General features: G+C 40.6%; 1 protein-coding gene across 2 annotated transcripts in view; it reads left to right on the plus strand.

Moving 5' to 3' along the window:
* PAK3 (p21 (RAC1) activated kinase 3) overlaps positions 1-24,341 on the plus strand; it is a 420,017-nt gene that overhangs the window by 256,197 nt on the left and 139,479 nt on the right. The window contains exon 1 of one of the 2 annotated variants that reach the window (XM_036270655.1): positions 5,793-5,858. The exons of the other annotated variant lie outside the window; for it this stretch is intronic. The gene's annotated coding sequence lies outside the window, so the exon portion shown is untranslated. Of the gene's footprint in view, positions 1-5,792; positions 5,859-24,341 lie in introns of those variants that run through there. 2 annotated transcript variants of the gene reach the window in all.

Below are 24,341 nucleotides of genomic sequence, written 5' to 3' on the forward strand. Positions count from 1 at the left end.
ACTTGTGTTTTTTTGTTTGTTTGTTTGTTTTGTTTTGTTTTTGGTCCCATCTTCCAGAATCCAGTGCCAGACTCTGGACTATGGTCTGTAGAAGCAAAAGAGAGAAGGGTGAGTGGCTTGGTGTTGGGAAGTGTAAAGGGGGTGGTTGCAGCAATATTTTTTAAAAATGGCTTTCAGCAGGTAAGCTTTAGCCATGTTAGTCTTGCTCCCCTCATGGTTTTGCAGACTCACATCCAGGCCAACTGTCTGGCTGTCTGAGGTATTGGAACAGAAGGCGGTCCATTCCTGTTGGTGATAACACTGTGGCCCTGTTCTGGGATGACCGAGGTATAAAGGTCAGTGTGGTTTTCACTGAACTATTTGCAAAATTATAATTGGGTAGGTCTGCGATTTGGTACTTAAGACCCCTAATCAGGGCACCTTTGGACAAAGGAACCTAATATGGTAATGGATGATTAATAGGCCAAGGCTTGGAGAGACAGATGTGTAAGCCTGGATAAAAATGTCATATCCCATTCTCCCATGAAAGAGGCAAAATGAGAAGGGATGTATGCTGGGTAAAAGTTGACAGCTGAGAATCTTGAGGACATAGGATCTTCAGATGTCAAAGATCAGATCCTTCAAGCTGGCAAGTGGGCCTTGTAGAAGAGACCTAACAGAAAAAGGAGGTTCAGCTGTGATAGAAGTGCAGGCAAGGGACCACAACACCCTAGAGGATGTTCTAACTAGTTGACCATTCCCACAGGTTGCAGATTTTCTGGTTGGAGGTAGAAATAGTATATAGAGTAAACAAGCTTGCTGAGGTCTTTGCGGGGAGAGCAGTGGATATGACAGGTGAGGGAAATGAGGAATAACTGCAGGGATGGGGAGGTGCTGTCCCCAGTAGAGACTCTGCTGTTAGGAGGTCAGAGACTAAGCTACTATGAGGTCGAAGTGAGTAGCCATGGCAAGCTCACTTGGTTGGAGCTTCGACCCAATATGCCAAGGTTGTGGGTTTGATCCCCAGTCAGAGCACATACAAGAGTCAACCAATGAATGCATAAATAAGTGGAACAACAAATCTGTTTCTCTTTCTCTCTCTCTCTAAAATCAATAAATAAAAAAATAAGATCTAGAAACCAGGGTAGGTAGGTAAGATTGGATGGAGTAGCCAGGAACAAAGTGATAGAAGAAGAAAACATTGTCTTACCAGGAACCCAAAAGCTCTGAATTTGTTTGGTAAGATGGGGAATTTGGTGGTTGACACACCTATGACTCAGCCCAGACTTAAAGGGATGATTTCTCGATATTTAGGGAATAAGTAGCTTTCCCACCCATGCACTCCATCTTCAGGAACCAGTTGATCCTGGTCAAGGGAAGAAGAAACTCCCTGAGCACCAGCTTCAACAGCCAGCCTTTTCCTCCTGGGAGAGGAAGTGGAGGGACAGGGACCCAAAGGGGACTGGAGTATCTTTGAATCTGCCTGAGATAGGTAGGTTGACTACTTTTACATAGAATGTGCCAAATCCTTGCTCCAAGCATAGAAGTATCTGCCTGTGTTCAAAAAAAAACAAAAACAAAAACAAAAAAACAAAACAAAAATTAAAGCCCTCATTACCAGGTCAGGGCCCATGAGACACTGTGCAGGCTGAGAGATGGTGAAAACAACTATCCCAGAAGGTAAGTGCATCTGGGGTGCAGCTGAAGCTTCAGCTGTACTGTTTTTCCCCAATCTCTCCATCTGCCAAAAACTTGGCAGTTCCCTCTGTGGGGCCTGGGGTAGACTCTCTTGCCAACTCAGCACTACTAGGCTTCTCCAGCAGGGGCGGGAAAGGGCATGCAGTGATGCACAGTACATCAGTTCTCCATTTCAGGTGCAAAGCCCTAGTCTGGAAACCAGTAACAGCTAGATATGTAATATCTGATATATGGGTAACAAAGAACCAAGTAAACCCCCAGGTCTATAAGTCTATTTCTATTTCCCCCCAGAAATGTGTCGCTTCCTAACTCAATCTATGACTTTGGAAGGCATTTGCATTTACATATGTGGTGATGACTGGATGACTGGAGTCACTAATACATATGCAAAGTCTAACCTGGAGTTTAATTGGAAATGTTAATCAGTGCAATGGATCCGTGCCTGATTTAGTCAATTATCTGCAGGTTGGGGCAACCTGTGTGGCAACCAAGGGATGTTATGAGGGGCAAAATGGCAAAACTATCACTAAGTTTGAAGGCAGGAAGCAAAATAGGACAGGTGAACCTTGAAGACTGGAAAGAGATAAACAATGTACTGGTGGAGAATGAAAATCATTCCAAAGGCCTGGCCACAGAGAGGCCTGGGAGACTGATCCCTGAGATGGAATAGGACTATATTGGAGGTCACACAGTAGAGGTGGACGCCAGGGTTTTGCTATGAGGCAGGAGGAGACTGGATTTGGAGAAGGAACTCTTTTAGGGACTAAAGGATCAGGATCTGGTCTGAGTGTTTCTGTCCTCAGGGCCTCGGTTTCCTTGTCTTTCAAATGATGGGGTTTGTAGGAGGTGGTCTCTAAAATAATTGTGACATTTTAGAAAGTGGATCCATTTGTTTTTAGTAATAAAGACAGGCCCACTAAAGGACAGCTCTCTCCCCCAATATTACCCCTTCTAAATCACACTCTTTTCTACATGTTCCCTATTTAGGGGGTGAGGGGAGAACAGTACAAAAAAAATCTGCAATACACACACATTCTATCTCTTCACCAGTATGACTATACTTTTATTTCATTTGAATGATGAACAATAGAGAAAAAAGAAGCCCAAGTGGGTAATCTGCTAGGGACCCTATAACCAAGCCCACAAAAAGCTCTGTGAGAATCTTATATGGGGGTTGGGGGTGCAGAGATTCACTACTGGCTGTGACTTTCTGAGTCTCAAAACAGAAGGACTTGGAGTGAGGGTGAATGAAGGGCCTGGCTTGGGGTATGGATCCTTTCCCTTCTGTCTCTCTCTCCCCATCCCTCTTTGATCCAGGTGGACTTTTGGGAATTCAGCAGCTCTCAAAAGACCTGCCCCTAAGAATCAGCACAATTACACCCTCTAGTGAACTCAACAGAGACACCTTTGGCAGAGTTCCCTATACGTCCATCCCATAGCCTTGCTCTGGTGCCAATGCTAAAACCTTGTGCAGCACTTACTCTCTCTGGAGAAGGGGTATTTCCAACTGTGCAGCACTTACTCTCTCTGGAGAAGGGGTATTTCCAGTATTTCCAACTGGCCTGAAGGAGAGACTCAAGTAGCTTTTGCTTCTTATAGGCCCTTCTCATATATGGATGGGGCTGGGAGTTGAGAGAAGCAGCCATATTCCCTCCCCAGTGCCCAGTTTCCTTCTTAGAGCCTGATAAAGGCTCCAGAATTCCTTTCCCAGCTGTCTTCTGTGCTGGTCCAGGCACTTACCATGGGAGAGCTCTGTGGTTGAAAGAGAGCTTCCCTCATCCCACCCTGAACAAGGTGGCAGCCCTAGTCCCCATACAGAGATGCTGGCAGGAAGCTGGAATGCAGCAAGCTAGGGTTCTAGTGGGCACAAGATATGTGCACTGACCCCTACCTCAGGCTCCAGTAGGAGGCTTAGCCACAGGGGAAAACATAAGGTAGTATAGACACATAACATGATACAGACACACAATGTGCCATAGGCATGTGACACACGATGTGGGTTAGACACATGGTACACACACAGCATGGAATAGATACAATATACATACAACACAATACAGACCCACAGCATGTACACAATACAGTACTGACATGATACACATACACAACATGATATAAACATGACTGCACAGGTACCCACCATAATAGAAACTTACATACACATACAACATAGTATAGATATGATTTGGCACATACTCAACATGGTCTAGGCACACAAGGCACCCAACGTGGTACAGCGAGCAGCACAGATATAATCCACCCCTACTCCCATATTCTCAAACAGGACATACCCCTAGGCCAACAGAAGGATTGTGGCCACCAGGTGGAGCACTGTGTCCTGCCAGTTGCATCTGCACTGGCTCCAGCTATGCAACTGGTGGGTTTGAGGTAGGCTGCATGGAGTTAATAAGTGAATAAGGGGAGGTGGAGGCAGGCCTAAAGAAAGCTCTGGATCTTGTGCAGAAACCTGGAGGTTCTTGGTTAGTGCAGGCTGGTGCATTTTCCCCTCATCCAGGCCTTCTAGCACTGTTCCTCACCCCCATGGACGCATGCTACCTCCCTGGGACTAGCCCTCAACCTTGAGGTTAAGCAAGAGGTTTTTCGTGGCCATCCTTCTTGAGCCCTCTTTGAGCCCCAGCCCTCTCAGGAGCTTTGACAGCCCTTACTCTTTGACCCCCTTCCAACTCCCTTGCAAGATAAGCTCATACAATGGGGGAGGCTGCAGGCACACTACTCAGCCGCACAGTGGATGGGATTTGGAAGGGCTCTTTGGAGTGTGCATGTGGGCAGTGCACAGGAAATACCAGGGCTGCTCGGGGACAGATGTGCTTTAGAGTCTTGCCAGGAACAAGTGGAAGACCTGGGGTATGGCTTGGCCTTCTTATTCAGGAAGGTGGTATTGGGGATCATGGGACTTTTCTTGGCTGCCTGAGGCTCTAATTTTGCTATCTCCACCTTTAGATAGCCAGCCAATCATCCATCCATCCATCCATCCATCCATCCATCCATCCATCCATCCATTCCTGACTTTGGCATAGGATCCTGTGTATTCTGATGTCCTTTAATAGCATGTGTGCTAGCCTGGATTCAGATTTATTGGGAGTTACATATAGGTGCTGCTTTTCTTTGAGGACAAACACCATGGAGGGAAAGGGGGACAGGGGAGGAAGGATTACAAAACATGGAGTCCTGTCACAGGAAGTTTGGTCTCCTTGAGTATGCTAAACCCTTGAGAGGCTCAAGTGAATGTGTGGAAAGGCAGAAAATAGAGGGTTTAAAGAGACTCCATCTCCATGGCTGGACATGGAAAGTTCTATGGGGAAGATAGTGTAAATTGCCACACACACACACACACACACACACACACAATAAAAATAAAAACCCCAGTATATATTACCCTACAAAAATCTTGTGAAGATTTTAAAAGAGATCTCTGTGGTGTAAATAGGGGAAGGCAGAGAGACTTTCCAATTAGGTTCAGAGGCTGAGGACCTCAGCAGCTGTGAGATGATATAGGGGACTTCAGAGTGTTTCCCACCTAGTGAAGGAGGTTGTTGAAAAGAAAAATGGAAATGGAGATGGACACTTGGAGTTGAGGGATGAACAGCAGTGCCAGGTTTTCAGGAAGCTCAGGTATCCTCAGAGCCCAACTGAATTTGCAATCATCTCTCAGTTTTACATAATATACTGGACTATACCACCTCCAGTAAATATTCAGACATTTCACATGTGTCATATTTGATTTAATCCTCCCAATGCTTGGCCAAGGTGACTAGGGCAGGTCTTTTCCACTTGATAGCAAATGGATCCAGAGTGGTGAAGTGACAGCGCTTCTCAACTTGAAACTCCCAGTTCAGTACCTTTGTTGATTCTTATGTAATAATGCTTTTTTATACTTCTCTGATCCTCTGCCTTTTGAAGTGATGTCCTGAAATTCACTGTAGTACATGTGTGATGTTTAGGGGGTTGGATGGGGGAATAGTAGTAGGTGGGGAAAGAGATTCCCGCTCCCCTACAATGCTTCTCTTGGCAGGTTTTCCTAAATAAAGAGCAGCTGAGTCTTTGCATCTTGTGGTAGCTGGTGTACCCAGCACTGAGTTCGTCGGAGCTAAAGGCAGCCTGGCCCCTTCTCATGGGCAGCGCCCACTCATGCTAAGGTCTTGCAGCAGTGGTGGTGTGAGGTGAGTAATGGATTCCAGTGCAGAGAGTTAAGGACCTCTAAGTCCAGGTAAATGCCACCTTTGCACCAGAGCTCCCAATTTTAGAGGCCCTGATTAGGCCTTACCATCGAGGCCCCAAGGCATGGTCCCTTCTTTCTGGGGGATTGTGCACAGTACAGCTGCCCTTGTTCTCCTGGTTCCTCTATCTCTAATATGAGAATGACAGTCTTGACCTACATCCTAGGGGGAGTGGAAGAAACAACCTCACAGTCACTGCCAAGTCCTTCGCTAATGTCAAGCTCTGTTTAAGAGCTCTAGTATAATATAGACCTACTTCCTATCCAGCTGTCATTTCTTTTCCTCCTGCTTTTCTGATGCTGAAGTGGCATTTCAGCCACATACCACAAATTCACCAATTGGTTTCGATAAATTCTGCTACCTTAATACCTTAATTTTACCTGCCTATTTAAAATGTAACCCCCAACCCAATCCATCCTAGCTTTTTTAACTTAAACCTTTCAAAACCTTCTCTCTGCCTTCCCATCCAACCAGGGAATACTTCCTTCCCCAGGTCTCCAACAACACTTGAGTCTAGCATGTAGTATAGCTCTCGCTTCTCTATTGCCTGAAATAATTCTTGCATGGTTTCTGTAATATTCATCTTGGAACCTAAACTGGACTTTAAGCTCTTCAGGGGTAGGGACTAGATCTTACAGGTCTCTAGTGTCTCTCACAAGTGCCTGACAGCTACCCAGCAGCTTTTCGATTTGGCATTTCTCTCTCTCTTCCTCTCTACCTCTTTCAGGATTCTTGGCCTGCCTCTCTGATCATCTTCATTTCTTTGCCTCTCAGGCAGCTTTTATAGTTTCCTCTGTTGGCTTCTCCATTTATCCTTCTTTAGCTATAAGTCAGTCCAGGCATCTGCCTGGATCTTACTGTCTCTCTGTCTGTCTGGTCTTCTGTCTGTCTCTTTGTCAGTTACTTAAGCATCTTTTATATTGCACATGTCAAAAACAAACAACAGAAAAACAAAAAAAGTACACCCAAGAGAAAAATAAACTAAACAAAAAAACAACAAAGACTATGCAATCCAATTTTCTTTTACACTGAGCCTCTCCTGGGCCTACAGAACAAAGGAAAACTGCAGCTCAGCGACAGGTGTTTATGTGATGCCTTCTCATGATGGGGAAGCTCCAGAGTTTCACCTGTGAAATTAAAGGTATGAAATTACAGCCTTGCCGATACTGATGCATTCAACTTTCTAGAGATGCCTTGGTAGAGGATCCTCTATAGAATTTGAACAACAGAAGGTAACTAGAACTGGCTAACATAAGAAGCAAGCTCATGGGTCTCTCCTGGGTGTTCTATGATAGCTGCAATAATAACTTGTATTTATTGAGTAACTACTGTTGCCAGCACTATATTAGGCATTTTACTTGTGGGAGACTATTTGATTTTACAGTAACTCTGCAAGGTAGTATGTTTTTCTAATAGTTACTATATTTGTTTCTGATTATAAAGTTGATACTATCTCAAGGTACCTATTATTATCATCATTATTTTACCCATGAGGTGATAGAGGTCAAGAGGTGGTATATAACTTGCCTATAACTGGATACATGTGACTTTGGGAGGAGATACTTCCTAGAGAATGCCTCAGAATCTCAAATTATTTTGCTCATACACACTCCCACAAGCAAACTCACATACTTGTACATTCACACAATTATATTTACAAACCCAGTACATATAGGCACTTTCTTACTACTACGCACTGACACATACATATATACATTCATATTTTCATACTGGCACACACTCACACTTGCCATACACCTCACTCTCACATTCTCACTTACTCATACCTTTATTTTTCTTATATTCTGACACATAGTCATACTATCACACTCATATCCACACAGATGATATAATCACCCTTAAGCCTACAGTTCCTACACAATTACACATATTCTATGCACAAATACATATTGCCTTTCCTCTTCTTGTTTCTCATAGATATACACAAATTTAATTCCTGTCACTCTAACACATTTGCGCTATTACTATTTCCTCCTCACATCCACACATATAAAACACTTATAAATCATCACAGGGATACACACATGTGCATGTGTACTCATATGTTCACAGTTATACATGCTCACACCATAAAGATGATCTCACCCATTTAAACTTTTATGCTTTTTAGAATTCTACTCAGAATTATATGCTCTTATGTACTCAGCACTGACACAATCTCCCTATTCAGTCACATTAACACATAATCACACCTTTGCATGAAAACACACTTATTTTGATACATAGTCACATTCATATACTCACCTTCTCACTGAGGCATAATTACACTCTTTACAAAAATCATCAAATATAATCACATACACACCCACTTTCATAAATTCAGCTATTTTCACTGACATATGTCACCATACTGTCACAATTATACACAATCACACACAGGTACAGTCACCTTGACACACACTAACACATACATATGCTCACTCACATTCAGTGCTCAAAAAATTCACATTAATACACAGTCACACTACAAACCCAGGCTTACATACTTGCATCCTCACATTTCATATATTCTCACATTCACAAGTACACCCTCAAAATCATACTCTTACACACATCTCCTAGGACACACAGTCATACTCCCTGACACCCATGTCCATTCACATGTACACTCTCATGCACCAACTTCAATTTGTACATCACATATATTCACACTGGCAATCAAACTTCCCACACACTCATATTCTTACACATTCCCACTCTCACACTGACCCTCCCTTACTCACATTGCTATAACACATTCACACCAGTACACATGTAGTAATGTGAATAGTCATCGACTGCATTTACCTTGGCATACACCACACTAACCATACAATTCACACCTTTGCATGGAAACACTGTCACAGTCAATTTACAAGAATACATATATGCACTCACACAGAGGTAGTGACCAGTTCCACATAGACTGACCTTCACTCAGATTCACGGTCACCTTGTCACATCTTTCCTTACACTGATACACTTACTCATATCAACCCACATGCTCACGCAGTCATTGATACATAAACCACTGATTCTGACTTGACACAGTTTCCTGAACTTTCATGAAGTCTTACCTGGTCTTTCAGATGGGAACATCAACACTGATGCATACTCACACTAACAGTAACCTGCACTGCCTCACTGAGATGATCCCATTGACCCACGTCTACTCACATTGATTCACAAATGCTTATAGCAACGCATACTCTCATGGACACACCCATATATATTTTGCCAACCTCTTATATTGCTATATATTTGCCAACCACACTGATATTGCTCCATTCGCACACTTTTTCACTGACACACACACTGTAACACACCCAATTGCAGGTAATAGTTTATAATCATAGCTGTCCCTCTTTTTTCCTACTTGCCACTAGTACTCTTCTCACCTCTGCTAAAAGATTTTTCAGCAACCTGTGGCCAAAGAAAGAGTGTTGATCTCAATCAGCATACTAATGAGACCAGATCAATCCAGAGCAGAAAGGAGTGGAATTTATGACTAGGATTAAAAAGAAAAAAATTCAAATGCAAAAATCAAGTTTTATATCTTTTTGCCAGTTTTCTTTTACAGAAATAATCTCTAATAGACAGAACCTTACCTAGTCCTACCCAAGAGAGGTTGGGATTTTGATGGATTATTTTTTTCTTTCTTTTTTTTTTTTTTAAAGGAGTTTATAGCTAAACTTACTACCTCATCTCTCTTCCAATGGGAAGGGAAGGTGAAGAATGTGTTTCTTTATACACTCAATGTTTTCTTATGCTAAAAGGTGTGTCTCCAATTTTATGTTTATGGTCTGGAATTGCCTGTGGATTAGACACATGGAAAGGACAATTCTACTCCAAGTAGGCACTTCTAATCTAACCAAGTCTACTTTTAACCCATTAACCCAGGAACATGGTATTCAAGAAAAAGAAAGAAAAGAATAATGAGTTAGTGTGATGATAAAATAAATTATATTGTGCATGTGTATCCACAGACCCCACTAGAATTTCAACATCTGTTATTAATAGGTTAACAGAGAACATTTCTCAGTAGGAGTGGATAAAGACAAGCTAAAGAAACCTTCTTGGATTCTAGACAGACTGTAGAATTTTCTGTAAGAGGATAAAAAGAAGCACAAAACCTGGGAGTGAACCAGTAGTCCAGAAGACTGGTGCCAGAGCCATGTGCCACCCCAGTTCCCTACCAGAGATTTGGAAACATGAAAGCACCTTGTAGCAACTTCCCCAGACCATGACTTCTGCTGGAGTCTGTTGTAAAAATGAATGCAAAATATGACTAAGCTGCAATTTGATGTGGGTTCTGGTACACCATGTAGAAGAGCCTATACTCTGGAATACCAGCCATCACCCCAAACACCCACCATAAATTGAAAATTTCTTTGATAGCAGAGACCAATCACATCATCTTACTTATTTTATATTCCCAATGCCTACTACAATGTCAGGCACAGAGCAGCTACTTGTAAAGCTCCATTAAAAAATTGAAAGTGGCTCTGGCCAGTTTGGCTCAGTGATTAGAGTGTCGGCCTGAGGTCCAGAGAGACCAGGGTTCGGTTCCCACTAAGGGCATGTACTTTGGTTGCAGTTTGTCCCTGGCCCTGGTTGGGTTGTGCAGGTGGCAGCCACTCGATGTGTCCCTTTCACGTCAATGTTTCTCTCTCTTCCTCTCTCTCCCTCCCGCTCTGTCTGAATGGAAAAATGTCCTCGGGTGAGGATAAAAAAAAAAAAAATTGAAAGTGGTGTGTACACAGCAACATATTGTAAGGACAGGTCCAACGCCTCTCTTCCTCAATCCTAGAATTCCAGTGGCATTACCAGCATAGATGGAGGCTCTTCAATAGGCCTCACATAGTTCTAGGCCCAGAGGGAGATTCAAATGGGTGAAAGAAATATACCCTGCCTTTGAGTTATTTTCATTTGAGTGGGAAAGATGGTTACTATGAAACAGTAGAACAAGACAGTAGTCTTGAAATTTGGCGTTACAAGAATCATTATCATGTAATTTATTGGTCTTCAGGCTCCAAAGGCCTTGAGGGCCTGTGAGTGATTGAGAACAGCAGTTGGGATATAAGGAAATCACTTCCCAATGCAAACCTCCTTGTAGGCAATTGCTAAGCAAAAGTCCTGATATAGAGGAAGAAAAATGAGCTATAGACCTATAGACCTTGATGGGAATTTTGTACCACCTCCACCTGGCCAATTTAAATTTGATAATTTTTGTTGATAGACCAAGATTCACCAAAAGTAATTAATATAATTTACAGGCCTCACTGAATTTTAGGAGGGAGAAAATGCACCTATCTGAATTGACTTGCAGTGAAAAACACTAAGTGAAGGGACTGAACCCTTTGCATTTTTATTTTATACTTTTTAAAACATTTAATAACCCATTCATCCATTATAGAGATATTAAGAGCACCACCTCTGGAGTCAGGAGACCAGCATTAAAATTCCAGTTTGAGCCCTGGCCGGTTTGGCTCAGCAGTTAGAGCATTGGCCCGTGGACCAGAGTCCTGAGTTTGGTTACCGCTAAGGGCATGTACCTTAGCTGCATTTTGTCCCCTGCCCCAGTTGGGGACATGTGGGTGGCAACCACTTGATGTGTCTATCTCACACATCAGTGTTTTTCTTTCCCTCTCCCTCCCTCTCTCCCTCCCACTCTATCTGAAGATAAATGTAAAAATGTCCTCGGGTGATGATTAAAAAATAATCCCAGTTTAAGCCCAGCTGGTGTGGCTCAGTAGTTGAGTATCGACCCATGCACCCAGAGGTTGCCAGTTCGATTCCCGGGAAGGGCACATGCCCAGGTTGTGGGCCAAATACCCAGTGTGGGACATGCAGGAGGTGGCCAACCGATGCTTTCTCATCAATGTTTCTATCTCTCTCTCCCTCTCCCTTCCTCTCTCTCTCAAATCAATAAAGAAAAAAAATTATAAAATCCCAGTTTGACCATTTCTTAGCTGTGTAACCTTTTTTTGAGTCAATTACTTATCCCCTTTAATTCTGTTTCCTCATATGTAAAGTGGGAGTGACACTAATAACATCTACCTCATGAGTTGTAATGAGGATGAAAAGAGATTATCTATGAGAACATTTAGCACAATGTCTGGCCTATAGTAAGTGTTCTTCAAATTATCTTAGTGTTATTCCTTCCACAACCCTTTGAAGTAAGTGTCTTCAAAGGGACGGAACCCTAAAGTGACAGAGAAACAGAATGGTTCTTTGCAGCCAAAGACCCCATTTTCATAGCACTTGTTGCCTGCTTTCCTTTAAGTCTTTATTTCTGCTTACCCAAAAACTAAGTCAGTACTAATCCTCACTTAAGAAGATGAGTGAAAAGCAGAATTAACCCATGGAGTTTCCTCAATTCATTTCATTTTAGGACATATTTATCTGGCCATTGCAGCAATGTTTCTTGTTAATTTAAATGTCTTCTCTAGTTTTCCAACTTTCCTCTTTAAATAGTAAAGCCCTTACCCTTTTCACCTTCATTTGCTGGCACAGAAACTTGGGAGAGGAGGAATAGAAGAAATCCCTGTTGTTACTTGGAACAGAGTTACCATTCACCATCAGAAGTCGAGGCATGCTATGTTCATGCTGCTAGAGTAATACCAAATGTTCAGAGTCTGGGATATGCATTATTAAATGGCTCAATGTTAGAGCTGGACACACAGGCTGAAATATTAAATATCTAGTTGCACCTTACACCCATACTGATGGTCTCCAAATTAATGTCATAAGGCTAAATAAACATGTTAGAACTGCTGCTACTATATTTGTATTTGTTGTCTTAATATTGCTATGTCTGTTGAGAGGAATAGATTTAGAGATGTTTTTCTACCACATGTGAATTGATGTTTCCTTCAGCTTTTCATTACTTGCTGTGTAGTTTATACCTCTCAAAGACAAGATGCTTAGATACATATTTGTTTTGCTCCCCACTAGATATTCCTAGTTTATTTTTTACTGAGATCAAATGTGTCATTGTGTTTATTCTCTCTTCTTTGTATATTAACTTATACAAACTTTACACATTTTCAGTTTAGTCTTTCTAGAATTTTTATGCATTTGTTGAGTCTATGAATTTTCTATAAAACTCCTAAGTGCAGTCCTGTTCGCTAAAGCCAGAATAATGTGCTGTTATTATACTCCTGGGGATATGATTATATTACTTGTGATCCAATGACTGCTAATACAAGAGACCTCCAACATAATCATATTTGTTAATTTGTTATCACACCAGCTTCATTGTTTTTTGTTGTTTTCCTTACCCGAGGGAATTTTTAATTGATTTTTTTAGATGGAGTAGAAGGGACGGAGGTTGGTAGGAACATACACAAAGAGAAACATCAATGTAAGATAGACACATCGATTGGTTGCCTCCCGCATGACCCTGACCAGGGCTGGGGATTGAACCTGCAACCCAGGCACATGTCCTTGACTGGAATTGAACCTGTAACCCTTCAGTTAAAGGGCTGATGCTCTAACTGCTGAGCCAAACCATCCAGGGCCATTAGTTGTTTTATTATTTTTATTTTTATTTATCTATTTATCTATGTTTTGTTAATCCTCACCTGAGGATATTTTTCCATTGATTTTTAGATAGAGGGAGAAAGAGAGAGAGATACATCAGTGTGAGAGAGACACATCAATTGGTTGTCTCCTGCAGGACCCTGCACCAGGGCTGGGGATTGAACCTGCAACCCAACTATGTGCCCTTGACCAGAATCAAATACTCAACCTTTGGATATCAGGCCTGTGCTCTAACTGCTGAGCAAAACCAACTAGGGCCATTTGTTGTGCTTTTGTTTGTTTTTTTTAAGATTTCTAAATCTTTACTGTTGAATGTATTACAGATGTTCCTCATTTTTCCCCCACTGACACCCTCCTCCCCACTCCTGCCCTCCTCCCGCCTTTTCCCACACTGTTGTCTGTGTGCATTGGCTATGCATAAAAGTTCTTTGGTTTATTTCTTCCCACCCCCACAACCCCTTTCCCTTTGAGGTTTCTCAGTCTAGCAATGAATTTGTACTTCTTAATCCCTTCACCTCTTTCACCCATTCACCAAACCCCCCTCCCATCTGGCAACCAACAAAATGTTCTCTGTATCTATGAGAATGTTTTCATTCTGCCTGTTCATTTTGTTTATAGATTCCATTGTCGATAGATATGTATTCATTGCCATTTTGTTTGTTCATATATTTTATCTTTTTCTTTGAAAAGACCCTTCAACATTTCCTATAATAATGGTTTGGTGATGATGGTGATGAACTCCTTTAACTTTTTCTTGTCTGGGAAACTCTTTATATGGCCATTAATTCTAAGTGACAGGTTTGCAGGATAGAGTTATGTTGGTTGTAGGTTCTTGCTTTTCATCACTGAATATTTCTTACCACTCCCTTCTGGCCTGCAAAGTTTCTTTTGAGAAATCAGCTGACAGCCTTATGGGAACTCCCTTGTAGGTAACTAACTGCTTTTCTCTTGTTGCTTTTAAGATTCTCTCTTTGTCTTGAACCTTTTGCATTTTGATGATGATGTGTCTTGGTGTGGGCCTCTTGGGGTTCATCTTGTTTGGGACTCTCTGTGCTTCCTAGACTTGTATGTCTGTTTCCTTCACCACGTTAGGGAATTTTTCTGCCATTATTGCTTCAAAAAGTTTTCAATTTCTTATTGTCTCTCTTCTCCTTCTGGCACCCCCCAAGATGTGAATGTTGGCACACTTGAAGTTGTTCCAGAGGCTCCTTACACCATCCTCATTTTTTTTTTTTTGGATTCTTTTTTTTTTGCTGTTCTGATTGAGCGTTTTTTGCTTCCTTATATTCCAAATCAATGGTTTGCTTCTTGGATTAATGTACTCTACTATTGAATCTGTATAAATTATTCTTTATTTCAGTTAATGCCTCCTTCTTTTCTGACTGTGCATCCATCATTTTTCACTGGTCCTTTTTTATGCTCTTGAGGCCCTCACTAAGTTCACAGAGGTTCTCACTAAGTTCATTGAGCATCCTTATAAACAGTATTTTGAACTCAGTATCTGTTAGGTTGCTGATTTCCATTTCGCTTAGTTCTTTGCTTGGGGTTTTGTTCTGTTCTTTCATTTGGAACCTGTTTCTTTGTCTCTTCATTTTGGCTGCCTCCCTGTGTTTGTTTCTGTGCATTACTGAATGAGAGGTATAGGGCTAGCTGAGACCGGATGCTGCTTGTTTGACAGAATTTAGTAAAACCTGAAGCAGGATCCAAGACAGGCCAATCCTATGGTTAAGCAACTGGCAACAGATTGGGTGGGCCTAAAAGTTGGGTGGGGTGGGGCCTCAGGGAATCACCAGGATGGGGCAACCAGGTTGCTGGAGTCCCAGATATGGTGACTGTCTGCCGCCCCAGGAAAGGGGCTCACCAAAGAAATAAAGGCCTCTGACAGCACGTTTGTCCCAGAGAAAGCGCCCTCTCCAGCCCTCGCTCCAGTGCCAAACAGCTCAGTTCTTCCCTGTATTTCTCTGGTGCCCCTCAAGCTGCCTTTCTTCCGAGCTTAGAGGGAGTGAGTCCGTTAAGTTCATGCACAGGGCCTTTAAGGAGCTGCCTGGGGCTCCAGCCCCATCAGCTTCCCTGAGCCTCAGTTCCCGCTAGATTATCCAGCCAGAAGTTATGAGGACTTCTCTTCCTGGCACTGTAACTCTGCGTGGGGCACCTGGTTTGGGACGGGGAACCCTCAGTCCTTTGGGAGGACCTTTTCAGCTGAGGTATTCTCCTGATTTTTATCTGCCACATGTGGTTGTGGGACCAGCCCGTTGCGCCTCCTCCCCTTCCACCAGTCTCGATGAGGCTGCTGCTTTAATTCCGTAGTTGTAGGACTTCCATTCAGCTTGATTTCAGGTGGCTTTGAATAAGGGTTGTTCTGTAGTTTAGTTGTAACTTTGATGTGGTTGTGGGAGGACGTGATACTGCGTTTACCGATGCCGCCATCTTGACTTGAAGTCCTCCATTTGTTGTGTTTTTTAATCACCATTCTAAGATAGTTGTCTGTGCTCATTAAAAACAACAACAACAACAAAACAAATAGAAAACAGAAAATGAAGCACTGTTCTGTTTGGAACAGAAAAAAATTAAAGGTTATACTGGGGAGATAATGTGCAATGTGGTGACTATAGTTGATAATATTGTATTGTATAATTGAAATTTGCTAATAAAATAGATCTTAAGTGTTCTTACTATACCAAAAAAAGGTAACTATGTGAGGTGATGGATGTGTGAATTAACTTGACTGTGGAAATCATTTCACAATGTATATTAATATCAAGCCATCACATTGTACATCTTAAATATATATAATTTTAATTTTTCAATTATACCTCAGTAAAGCTGCAAAATTCCTACAGACTAAAAAATAAATAAATAAATAAACAAAAACAAAAAATCACATTTAGGCCTACCAAACTCCTCTGGGGTTTGTAGGATAGAAATATATTTCTAACCAGATTTCCATTTAGAGTCCTGAGATCAGTTCATCCCACTAGGTCTTTCCATCTTTGGCCAATGTCCAAAATAGAGCCTCTTCTTAAAATTTATTTTTTCCTGTCTTTCTATTCCCATACTGCCTGTACTTCTCTCCTGGTTCATTTTCTCAGTGTTGTCTCTTTTGAAAATAATTTTCATGTTGCTACTTGGAACATCCCATTCCATAGGGGAAAATTCCCAAAGTCTTCAACCTTAAACATATTTTACATTGTCACCTGAGTAATAGTTTTGAAATTTGAAGCTGATCTTGCCATTCCACTACTTGAAATCTCTTCATCTAGACAAAAGTCCAAACCTCAAAGAAAGGCATACAAAGACCTTCTTCATTTGTTCTTTGCCAGTCTTATACTTTTTTTCCATCACACCAAGTTTTCTGCAGTTCTATAATACAATGCATAATCTGTAATATCCTCTGGGCCTTAACAACTGCTGTTCCTTGTGCCTGAAAAATGCCCTCCCCATGGTTTGGTCACTTGTTCTTCCTAATTCTGATTAAGTATACTTCCTCTGTAACGTCTCCTTCCTCAGGCTCTTAGGAGTTCCTTTCTTTCTCCATTAGTAACAAACTGTTGTCATCTTTGCACTGAGCTGTCATGGCCAAATTCATTACATTTTAAATCTCTTCAAGGACAGGGACTATACCTTGTTCATCTCCTACCCTAGAACCTAGTAAATGCCTAGTCATCTTACAATACCCTGCTCAAGTACTATATCCTCTGACTCCTCTGGGCAGCATTAAGTACCCTTCCTCTGCCCTTCCAAAGCATTCTCTGTCTTTCTGGGAACATTAGACAGTGTGTAAATACTGAATAAAAGAATTTATAAAGGTTTAATGATTTCCTCAGGATCACAGAATAAGCCAGAAGTGGAGCTGGAATTAGCCATTCCTCTTTTGTTTGAGACAATTCTTTTAGTTTTATTGAAGACCTAATAACTAAAAATCAACACCCAACCACAACCCCCCCTTTAAAATTGAATAATAAGATGCAACTTAGTTCTTCTAAGAAAAGAGATTTCTTTCAAGTGAAAGGAAGGAGTTTTTTTCTAAGTTTTCTGTTGTTAGTACAGTTCCCCAAAAGAACTCTGTCTAGTTCATATATAGCTATAGTTATACAAAATGCTTTGTGTCAAGCCATATTGACCTTTCTTTTGTAGTTCATCAGGAGCAAGTGTTTTGACTTGTTAAAGTTTTGTACATGTTACTTCCAGAGTTTAGAGGGATCTGTTCTCTTCCTTACAGGACATCAGCATCACTTAGTTCAACAGAAATGGGAACATGGCTAAAAAATCAACAAGAAATATACCATGCTTCGGGTATTAGTTGGTTAGAATATACTGTTGAACAATGGCTTACACCAAGCTGGTGCTTTCTACTTTTCAAATCCTGGTGAACTCCTACTCATCCTTCAATAACCTGTTCAAGTGCTATATTCTGTGATCCCTCTGGGAACATTATTCTGTTTTGAGAACTAGGAAATGTTTCATTCCCATGTTTTACTTCCCTTTCCTTTTCCCCACACATTTATTTGAGGCATCATTTTTTTAAAAATATGGTTTTATTGATTTTTTAGAGAGAGAGGAAGGGGAGAGAGATAGAATCATTGATGAGAGAGAACATCAGTCAGATGCCTTCTGCATGCCTCGCACAGGAAATCAAGCCCACAACCCGGGCATGTGCCCTGACTGGGAATCGAATGGGGACCTCTCAGTCCAGGGGATGACATTCAGTCCACTGATCCACACCAGCTGGGCTGGGACATCTATTAAGTTATTCACTTTTTTTTTTTTTTTTTTTTTATTGATTAATTTTTGTTACAAATGATTCTCCTTTTTTCCCCCAGTGGTTCCCCCCTCCCCCTTCCCTCCCCGCCCCTTCCCCCGATTGTTGTCCATGTCCACTGTTCATGCCTATATGCATATAAATTCTGTTGTTCATCCCTCTCTCAGCTCCCCACTCCTTAGGGGATTGTCCTCAAACTGTTATGTTCTTATGAATAAAATTTTTCTACCTCTGTTCTTGATGCATTTTCTTTTCTTTGAAGCATCAGTGTTGAAAATAGAAAGCTGAAACCTATAATAATGCATCATTTTGCCAACATAAATACACATCAGATGTTCATTAGCATTTTCTTGGCATTATCTCATGTAACCTACACAATAAATAATAAAGTATTGTGCTGCATACATTTATAAGCTTAAGAAGTCATTCGAAAGAGAACTATTTGTCTCACATAATATATGCAGTATATGAGGTCTGGATGCTGGGGTATACCTATCGATTTCCTTATTTGCAACCTGTCATTGAAATTTGCAACTATAATATGCTGGTTTATTGGATTCAATTAATGTCAAGTTCCAATTACTCATAAAGATGTTAGCAGAGAACAGGACTACAACAGAACCTACCTCATTTGCTTGTGTATACGAGAGAGAACATGAATGTATTCTATGTGAGTGTGCTTGAATGTGTGTTAGTTATCTTTTGTAGGATCTAAGATTGAAACTAGGCAGCTGTAAAAAGAGCTAGTTACCTCCCTTGCTTCTCTGGCTGCTTTTGTAAATCTGCCTAACACATAGCACGTAGCCCAGCTCCTCCTGATCAAATTATCTTAGAAATGGCTTCCCTCCATTGCACATTGTAATGGTATCTCCCAGGTGAGGCTCTCTGAAACAGCACACCCTTGTCTCTGATAGCAGAGTTCCCTTGGTGAGTCCTCCAGAACAGACACGCTCCAAAACAAGACCATCTAAGAATTGGTATTTCAAGCTAATGAAACCTGTTGGAATTCTCTCAGTAAATCACCTAGCCTTTGGATGAGAAAAGCAGTTGAAATTAGTAAGTACCATCCTGACGTGGGTTGAAGTGAAAAGGCGAGAAGTGTCATGTGAATATTTTGGGAGGGTAAAGCATATATTTGAAGAGTGTGTATGTATTTGTAGGTTTACTTGGATACACATTGTTTTGGTGTAGTGGAAAGGGAATTGAGAAAAGTTGGAGATTTTGGTCTCAGTTTTTTCACTTATTTTGTGACCCTGGGTAAGTCACTTAAACTTTATACTCTGTTAATTCCTCATGTGAAATATGGGGATGGTACTTCCTTCTTCACATGCTGGTGTCTAGCTCAAATAAGAGCAAGACATAGAAGCTCTTTGGACATTACAAAGTTGTATAGTAAAAAAGAGATGTTGATAATCAGATGGTAGCTAGTTTCTATATCAGGCCTTCTTGGCTCAGACCTGGTTTGAGTAGGCATATGGAGTGATACAACATTATGAAAAACTCAGAGCTGCATCAAATACATAGAATGTATAGAGTTCAGTTTCAGTGTTTCACTTGTGTATTTAATGCCTACTAGGAATAAAGCACTGTATTAGGCAGTATGAAAGTATACAGTTATGACTTACCCTCAAGGAGCTAATGAACCAGTGAGGGGAATGACATGTATAATGACTACGTGAAATTTGAAACAAGATGATAAAAGTTCTCAGTTGGGCCCATCTGGCTGGTAAGGTTAGTGGTCGGCCTGTCTCTTGTCCACCTAGTCTGGGAATGAGAGTATGGGTTTGTAGCTACTAGGAGACCCAGACTAGGCTTGTTCTCTTTCCTGTAAAATGAGATGAATGCTCTTTCTCTCCACTTAGGCATCCTAGCATATTATGGAAATTAATGTCTAAAAAATCACTAGAGCCCTGGCCGGTTTGGCTCAGCGGTTAGAGCGTCGGCCTGCGGTCCTGAGAGACCCGGGTTCGGTTCCCGCTAAGGGCACATACCTCGGTTGCAGTTTGTCCCCGGCCCTGGTTGGTCGTGCGGGTGGCAGCCACTCGATGTGTCCCTTCACGTCGATGTTTCTCTCTCTCTCTCTCGGTTCCTCTCTCTCCTTCCCACTCAACCTGAACAAAAAATGGAAAAATGTCCTCGGGTGAGGATAAAAAAATAAATAAATAAAAAATCACTAGAAATCTTCAGATGCAAGTTACTATAGAAATGCAACATGATATATAATCTTTCTTTTAAATTATAGTACATTGTCCCCTCTGTGGAAGGCTGGATGATTTTTTAAACAATTAAAAATCAGCCCACTACATCTTCTTACATTGTCAGTTATAAGTGTCTGAGTCAGTTGGTTCAACTAATAATAATGTGTCTAAGATAAAGTTAGTTTAGCAGAGTTTGTTTCCCAGGCCCAGGCATTATCTGGAAGCTTAGGTAGCCATATTGAAAACATGTGCTTTTATTTACAGGGAGTCCAGGAAAGAGCCAGCAGGTAACTCTTAGATTCTTTTTTCCACCACCAAAGTACAATTCATTCTGATAGTAAAAGCAGTAACCTAATCTTCAAATATAAAAACATCCCAGTGTTGATATCATTGTCAAAGGAGACATTGGGTGACTTTAACTTACATGCATGTATGCATGACAAATGAACATAGACAACAAAGCTGGGAATGGGGTTGGGGGGAAGGGGATTAGAGTGTTGATGGGGGAAAAATGAGAAACATCTGTAACAAAAACAAATTAATAAATAATTTTTTAAAAAATCTATGTTTATTTAATACCTCAAAGTCTGGAAGCTGTCATTAAAAGTTAAATTGGTCTTGATGTATACAGCTAAATCTTGTTATAAAGATATCTCAAATTCTAGAAACTTGAAATACTCTCGTGTTTTATTACTCTTTTTAACTTAGTGAGAGTTCTTTGACTTGTTTACTTCAATTTTGAGATCCCAAAATCCATCTTCTTTCCAATGTGCTCCTGTCAGTTTGGCAGTCATCTCATCAGCTCAAAATGTCTTGCAATCCCATTCTTCATGTAGGTATCTCAGAATCATTAAGACACTCGGTCTGGAAATTTCTCATAGTCTGCATCTCACTCCTATGTTGGATCCTCTAGTTTGATATGAAAATGATATTAAGAAATATTGGTGTGCTTATCAATTTGTAGTATTAATTTTATGTGGCTGTTTTGGGGCTTTACCTCTGGGTTTATCAGATCATGGCTGAGCATCTGCTAGATTTGGTTTTTGATTTTGAGGCCAGTATTAGTTTGTTTTTCATTGGAAAGATATACAAATAAACAGTTATTTAGATTTTGAAATCAGACAGCATATTATAGACATGTCGGTTGTCTCTGATGGCACCAGATATCATGAAAATATTTTTTTCAGTTGTTTCTGGCTTAGTAGATGGCCTTGCAGGTATAGGGCCAGTATTTCTGGATTTTTACCCTTCATATACCTGTATAGAACACCTGTGGCAAATGGGTATGATTGGCATTTTTGGTTACATCAAATTTAACATGTATGCTAGTGTATGACTTTTGGCCATTTTAGAGAGAGTATAATTGATTACTTGTCTTTCCCTTTGGCTCCTGAAATATGCAAGTTGGTGGCTTTTTTAAACATACTGACCATTCTCTGCCTGGTTTGGTTTTTCACTGATTAAGAGAATACATTTGGATGAATAAGAGAACAATGATAATTATTTATAATGCCTAATAATTTCATTTAAAGTCCCATGCATCTTGATAAAATTATTTTTCTAAAATGCTTTGGAGTGTATCTCTGCATCAAAATCCAAGTCACTCATCTATTGATGGACACTTGGGCTGTTTCCAGATCTTAGCAACTGTAAATAGTGCTGCTATGAACATAGGGGTACATATATTCTTTTTTATTGGTGTTTCAGGCTTCTTAAGATGTATTCCTAGAAGTGGGATCACTGGGTCAAATGGAAGATCAATTTTTAATTTTTTGAGGTAACACCATATTGTTTTCCATAGTGGCTGCACAGTCTGCATTCCCACCAGCAGTGTACTAGAGTCTCCTTTTCTTCACACCCTCACCAACACTGGTTGTTTTATGATTTGTTGATGGCGGCCAATCTGACAGGTGTGAGGTGATACCTCATAATCATTTAAATTTTCATCTCTCTGATGGTTAGTGATGATGAGCATTTTTTCATATGTCTCTTGGCCATTTGTATGTCCTCTTTGGAGAGGTGTTTATTTAGGTCCTCTGCCCATTGTTTAATTGGGCACATATACACAATAGAACATTATGCAGCTGTAAGAAAGAAAGATCTCGTATCCTTTGAGACAACATGGAGGGACCTGGAGAATATCATGCTAAGCGAAATAAGCCAATCAGAGAAAGACAAATACTACATGATCTCAATTATTTGTGGGATATAATGAACATAAAAAGCTGATGAACAAAACAGACCCAGAGACATAGAAGCGAGTATGGTTCAGTCTGACCAACCTCAGAGGAGGGGGGCTAGAGGGAGGGATGAGATAAACCAAAGAATTTATATGCATGTTTGCATAACCAATGGACATAGACAACAGTGCTTGATGGGGGACAGGATAGGGGGGAGGGTGTCTCCAGGGGGAAAAGGAGAAACATCTGTAACAAAAATAAATAATAAAAAACAAAGCCAAGTCAGTGAAGGGCTATGTGTATGTGTTTGTATAATGGCCTGTGTATACATGCCCTCATGCTTTTTGAGGGGAAGGGGAAGAAAAAGAGAAAAAGGGAAAATGAGGGAGGAGGAGATAAAAGGAATAATCTTTCCTAATACTCTGAAAAAGGATGTTCAGGCTCCTTGGTTATCATGATACAAGAGCCTTACTTCTTTTTACTAATGAGTTTCTATTGTAATTGCTGAGCATTGGTGAAACACATGAAGTCCCAGGGGCTAGATTATAAATATATACAGTTCACAGAAGCCATTTGAATTCTCTCTGAAAAACATAGTATTCAAGTCTGAAGTCAATCTATGAACAGATATAACAGTTTTGTTGCTGGTTGTCTATTAAAGTTAGCTGTTTCTCCACAATGCTAAGAGCCAAGTTCTAAAAGTTAAATGAATGGTCTGTGGCTAGATCCAATGTGCCACTCACTTATAAGTTCCTGTTATGTTGTGGAAGGGAATGATAACAATTAAACTTTAAAAATAAACATTTTTTATTTGGTTCCTAGAGAATAATGGTACTTTTGACAAATTATTGAAATAGAGCCTACGGCCTCCTCAACCAAAATAGTCTCTTTCAAGATCTTGGAAATAATGACATCATAGGCAGATTGAACCAGCAATCCACTAAATAGTATTCTTTGTAGAAAGCTGTCTCAAGGGAGGGACCTGGCTTGGTAAAAAAAAATGGCATTGTTTACAAACATAGCATAATGGAATCTCCCTTTTTTCTACATTTGTGGAATAGCCGAGATACCTCCCACCTGGGAAACAAATACATTAACAGCAAAGCTTCTTTACAGGTTCCTACCATTTCTCCATCGGTCATCTAAAAATGTACTTTGAAGCATTTGCTTTGAGGGTGAGTTAATGATAACAAGAGCCTCTTTCATTGTTCTTTTGTCAACAAATCAGAATTATTTGAAACGATTAGAAGAAGATGAAGATAGGTTGTGCCTTGTAAAGGGCAATAAGGAATTGAAGTAATATCAAGATAATTCAAGCAAAAGCAAATCTGAAATGTCTAGGTTAAAGGAGTGGTTGTTTGGTTCATGCACCATGTTCTTGGTGTGGTACTGGACAAAGATTCTTCAACTTAATTTTCATGTCTGATATTGGTTTATTCCAACTCCTTGTATAATATCCTGATCAAAACAAATTCAGATTGCTGGGCAGTACAAAGTAAGCTTCATAAGCTGGGCCCTTTGGAGAATGCCTATGATATGGACCTCAGCAAGTGTGTGGATTTGGCATTTTGGTCAGGGATTTATAGTGTAATATAGAAGAGTATAGTATGAGTTTTTATTTCATTTTATTACAAGTATCCTCCCCCCCTTTTTTTTCCAACCTAAAATATACCAGATAAAATAAGGTCAGAATAATCAGTCATCCTGAAAAGAAACAGGGTACTTACTTACCTTTTGAGTCTGG

Source organism: Molossus molossus, unplaced genomic scaffold, assembly GCF_014108415.1.
Source record: "Molossus molossus isolate mMolMol1 unplaced genomic scaffold, mMolMol1.p scaffold_m16_p_2, whole genome shotgun sequence".
NCBI lineage: Eukaryota > Metazoa > Chordata > Mammalia > Chiroptera > Molossidae > Molossus > Molossus molossus.